We start from the raw sequence: 6,000 nt of genomic DNA, 5'->3' as shown, positions 1-6,000 counted from the left end.
AGGATAAATGAGGCAGAAGAGAGAATTAGTGATATAGAAGACCAAATGATGGAGAATAAAGAAGCTGAGCAAAAGAGAGATAAACAACTATGGACCATGAGGGGAAATTCAAAAGATGAGTGGTACCAGAAGACAAAAAAAATGTTAGAATAATTGGGATTCCAGAAGAAGAAGAAAGCCAGAGAGAGGCAGAAGGTATATTGGAATGAATTATAGTAGAAAATATTCCTAATATGGCAAAGGGAACAAGCATCAAATCCAGGAGGTACAGAAAACCCCCCTCAAAATCAATAAAAATAGATCCACAACCCTTCATCTAATAGTAAAACTTACAAGTCTCAGTAACAAAAAGAAAATCCTGAAAGCAGCTTGGAGCAAGAAGTCTGTAACATACAATGGTAGAAATATTAGATTGGCAGCAGACTTATCCACAGACTTGGCAGGCCAGAAAGAATTGGCATAATATATTCAGAGCACTAAATGAGAAAAATATGCAGCCAAGAATACCACATCCTGCTAAGCTGCCATTGAAAATAGAAGGAGAGATAAAAATCTTCCAGGACAAACAAAAATTAAAAGAATTTGCAAACACCAAACCAGCCCTATAAGAAATATTGAAAGGGGACCTCTAAGCAATGAGGGAGCCTTAAAGTAGTAGACCAGAAAGGAACAGAGACAATATACAGTAACAGTCAACTTACAGGCAATACAATGGCACTAAAGTCATTTTTTCAACAGTTACCCTGAATGTAAATGGGCTAAATGCCCCAATCAAAAGACATAGGGTATCAGAATGGATAAAAAAACAAAACCCATCAATATGCTGTCTAAAAGAAACTCATTTTGGACCCAAGGACACCTCCAGAATTAAACTGAGGGGATGGAAAACAATTTACCATACTAATGGATATCAAAAGAAACCTGGGGTAGCAATCCTTATATCAGCTAAATTAGATTTCAAGCCAAAGACTATAATAAGAGATGAGGAAGGACACTGTATCATACTTAAAGGGTCTGTCCAACAAGAAGATCTAACAATTTTAAATATCTATACCCCTAATATGGGAGCAGCCAACTATATAAACCACTTAATTACAAAATCAAAGAAACACATAGACAATAATACAATAATAGTAGGGGACTTTAACACCCTCCTCACTGAAATGGACAGATCATCTATGCAAAAGATCAACAAGGAAATAAAGGCCTTAAATGACACACTGGACCAGATGGACATCACAGATGTACTCAGAACATTCTATCCCAAAGCAACAGAATACACATTCTTCTCTAGAGCACATGGAACATTCTCAGAATAGATCACATCCTGGGTCACAAATCAGGTCTCAAATGGTACCAAAAGATTGGAATAATTCCCTGTATATTTTCAGACTACAATGCTCTGAAGCTAGAACTCAATCACAAGGGGAAAGTTGGAAAGAACTCAAACACATGGAGGCTAAAGAGCATCCTGCTAAAGAATGAATGGGTCAATCAGGTAATTAAAGAAGAATTGAAAAAATTCATGGAAACAAATGAACATGAAAACACAACTGTTCAAAATCTGTGGGACACAGCAAAGGCGGTTCTGAGAGTAAAGTATATAGCAATACAAGCTTTCTCAAGAAACAAGAAAGATCTCAAGTACACAACCTAGGACTATGCCTAAATGAGCTGCAGAAAGAACAACAAAGAAAGCCTAAACCCAGCAGGAGAAGAGAAATCATAACAATCAGAGCAGAAATCAATGAAATAGAAACCAAAGAACAGTAGAACAAATCAACGAAATTAGGAGCTGGTTCTTTGAAACAATTAGTAATATTGATGAACCCCTGCCCAGACTTATCCAAAAGAAAAGAGAAAGGACCCAAATAAATAAAATCATGAATGAAAGAGGAGAGATCACAACCAACACCAAAGAAATACAAACAATTATAAGAACATATTATGAACAACTATATGCCGGCAAATTTGACAATCTGGAAGAAATGGATGTCTTCCTAGAGACGTATAAACTACCACAACTGAACCAGGAAGAAATAGAAAACCTGAACAGACCCATCACAAGGAAGGAGATTGAAGAAGTCATCAAAAATCTCCCTACAAACAAGAGCCCAGGGCCAGACGGCTTTCCAGGGAAATTCCACCAAATGTTTAAAGAAGAATTAGTACCTATTCTCCTGGAACTGTTCCAAATAATAGAAATGGAAGGAAAACTTCCAAACTCATTTTATGAGGCCAGCATCACCTTGATCCCCAAACCAGACAAGGATCCCATCAAAAAAGAGAATTACAGGCCAATATCCTTGATGAACACAGATGCAAAAATTTTCACCAAAATACTTGCAAATAGGATCCCACAGTACATTAAAAAGATTATTCACCATGACCAAGTGGGATTTATTCCAGGGCTGGAAGTTTGGTTCAACATCTGCATATCAATCAATGTGATACAAGACATTAATAAAAGAAAGAACAGGAACTATATGATACTCTGAACAGATGCTGAAAGAGCATCTGACAAAGTACAGCATCCTTTCCTGATCAAAACTCTTAAAAGTGTAGGGATAGAGGGTACATACCTCAATATCATCAAAGCCATCTAAGAAAAACCCACCACGAATATTCTCAATGGAGAAAAACTGACAGCTTTTCTCCTAAGGTCAGGAACATGGCAGGGCTGTCAACTATCATCACTGCTATTCAACATAGGACTAGAAGTCCTAGCCTCAGCAATCAGACAACAAAAAGAAATAAAATGTATCTGAATTGGCAAAGAAGTCAAACTCACTCTTTGCAGATGATATATTTTATGTGGAAAACCCAAAAGAGGGGCACCTGGGTGGCTCAGTGTGTTAAAGCCTCTGCCTTCGGCTCAGGTCATGATCCCAGGGTCCTGGGATCGAGCCCCGCATCAGGCTCTCTGCTTAGCAGGGAGCCTGCTTCCCTTCCTCTCTCTGCCTGCCTCTCTGCCTACTTGTGATCTCTGTCAAATAAATAAGTAAAATCTTTAAAAAAAAAAAGAAAAGAAAACCCAAAAGACTCCACTCTAAATCTGCTAGAACTTGTACAGGAATTCAGTAAAGTGTCAGGATATAAAATCAATGCACAGAGATCATCTGTATTTCTATACACAACAGCAATATAGAAGAAAGAGTAACTAAGGAATCAATCCCATTTACAATTGTACCTAAAACCATAAGATACCTAGGAATAAACCTAACCAAAGAGGCAAAGAATCTGTACTCAGAAAACTATAAAGTACTCATGAAAGAAATTGAGGAAGACACAAAGAAGTGGAAAAGAGTTCCATGCTCATGGACTAGAAGAACAAATATTGTGAAAATGTCTATGCTACCTAAAGCAATCTACATGTTTAATGCAATCCCTATCAAAATATCATCAAAGAAATGGAACAAAAAATCCTAAAATTTATATGGAACCAGAAAAGACCCTGAATAGCAGAGGAATGTTGAAAATAAAACCAATGTTAGTGGCATCACAATTCCAGACTTCAAGCTCTATTACAAAGCTGTCATCATCAAGACAGTATGCTACTGGCACAAAAACAGACATATAGATCAATGGAACAGAATAGAGAGCCCAGAAATGGACTTTCAACTCTATGGTCAACTAATCTTCGACAAAGCAGGAAAGAATGTTCAATGGAAAAAAAGACAGTCTCTTCAACAAATGGTGTTGGGAAAATTGGACAGCCACATGCAGAACAATGAAACTGGACCATTTCTTTACACCACACACAAAAATAGACTCAAAATGGATGAAAGACCTCAATGTGAGACAGGAATCCATCAAAATGCTTGAGAACATGGACAGCAACCTCTTTGACCTCATCTGCACAACTTCTTCCTAGAAACATTGCCAAAGGCAAAGGAAGCAAGGGAAGAAATGAGCTATTGGGACTTCATGAAGGTCAGACACTCTGGCTCAGCAAAGGAAACAGTTAACAAAACCAAAAGACAACTGACAGAATGGGAGAAGATATTTGCAAATGACTTATCAGATAAAGGGCTAGTATCCAAAATCAATAAAGAAGTTACCAAAGTCAACACCCAAAGAACAAATAATCCAATCAAGAAATGGGCAGAGGACATGAACAGATATTTCTGTAAAGAAGACATTCAAGGGGTGCCTGGGTGACTCAGAGGGATAAGCCTCTGCCTTTAGCTCAGGTCATGGTCTCAGGGTCCTGGGATTGAGCCCTGCATCAGGCTCTCTGCTCAGTGGGAGGCCTGCTTTCCCTTTCTCTCTGCCTGTCCCTCTGCCTACTTGTAATCTCTCTCTCTGTCAAATAAATAAATAAAATCTTAAAAAAAAAAAGAAGAAGACATTCAAATGGCCAACAGACAGATGAAACAGTGCTCAACATCACTTGACATCAGGGAAATACAAATCAAAACCACAGTGAAGATACCACTTCACATCAGTCAGAATGGCTAAAATTAACAAGTCAGGAAATGACAGATGTTGGTGAGGATGTGGAGAAAGGGGAACTGTCATACATTGTTGGTGGGAATGCAAGCTGTTGTAGCCACTCTGGAAAACAGCATGAAGATTCCTCAAAAAGATGAAACTAGAGCCGCCCCATAACCCAGCAATCACACTACTGGGCATTTACCCTAAACATAAAATGTACTGATTTGAAGGGGCATGTGCACCCAAATGTTTATAGCAGCAATGTCCACAATAACCAAACTATGGAAAGAACCTAGATGTCCATCCACAGATGAATGGATAAAGAAGATGTGTTTTATATATATAATGGAATATTATGCAGCTACCAAAAAACCTGAAACCTTGCCATTTGCAATGAGGTGGATGGAACTACAGGGTGTTGTGCTAACCAAAATAAGTCAACCAGAGAAGTTTAATTATCATATGATCTCTCTGATATGAGGAATTTGAATGGCAGGAATTCAAAATGAATTTGAGGGCTGTGGGGGAGGGGAGGGAAAAAATGAAACAAGATGGGACCAGGGAGGGAGACAAACCAAAAGAGACTCTTAATCTCACAAAACAAACTGAGGGTTGCTGGAGGAGAGGGGGGTAGAAGGGGTGGGGTGGCTGGTTTATGGACATTGGGGAGGGTATGTGCTATGGTAAGTGCTACAAATTGTGTAAGACTGATGATTCACAGACCTGTACCTCTGAAGCAAATAATACATTATATGTTAATTAAAAAAATAAAAGAAAAAATAAAAGGACAGGGAAGGATTCTAAGCCTTAAGCTAAGTATTTGAAACATAATTAGCACTAAATCATCATTTGATGAATAAATGAAAAAATGAGAAATGTAAAAAGATACATGTATGAATGTACTTTTAGGGTATTTTCAGCTGAAAGAAGTATCTAAGCACTGAATTTCACCAATGTTGAATAACAAACATTTGCATGGAAACTGAACACAGTATTAACAATGAAACGTAGAATGATACTTTTTAGCTATTAATTTATCTTTTATAAATTTTATGTTAATTCATCTTTCTTGTTTATCTGCTGTTTTTCAAGGCAACATTTTAACGTTGTGAGATTATGTAAATGAAAAAACAGTCCTTAACCTGGAAGAAATTTCCATTCTGAAGAGATTATATAATTGTATATAAATGATAGAGGGTGGTAATCAAAAAAAGGGTGGCTGGTCAGAAATGAACTGAGAAATACGTACACAGTGAAGTAGCTAAAGTTGTACTATAAACAGACTTATTTTTTAAGCTTTTACATTAACCTTTGAATTTTTCTATTATAAAAGTAGTATGGAATTATTAAATAAATTTTTCATAAAATGGACAATGTAACCAGAGAAAAAATTTCCCCATACCTTGTTCAACCCATAGATATTAACACACATGTATACTGACTTCTAGAATATGCACAATTAGCAGGATTACCACAGAAAACAGCAAAACACTTCTAAGAGCCAAAACATTTAGTAACTTGTACTAAAGAATTAGTAAAACAGAAACAACCATAAAAAAGATA

The sequence above is a fragment of the Martes martes genome, assembly GCF_963455335.1.
Source record: "Martes martes genome assembly, chromosome: 3".
NCBI lineage: Eukaryota > Metazoa > Chordata > Mammalia > Carnivora > Mustelidae > Martes > Martes martes.
The sequence above is the reverse complement of the archived record's forward strand: the minus strand, read 5'-3'. Positions refer to the sequence as shown.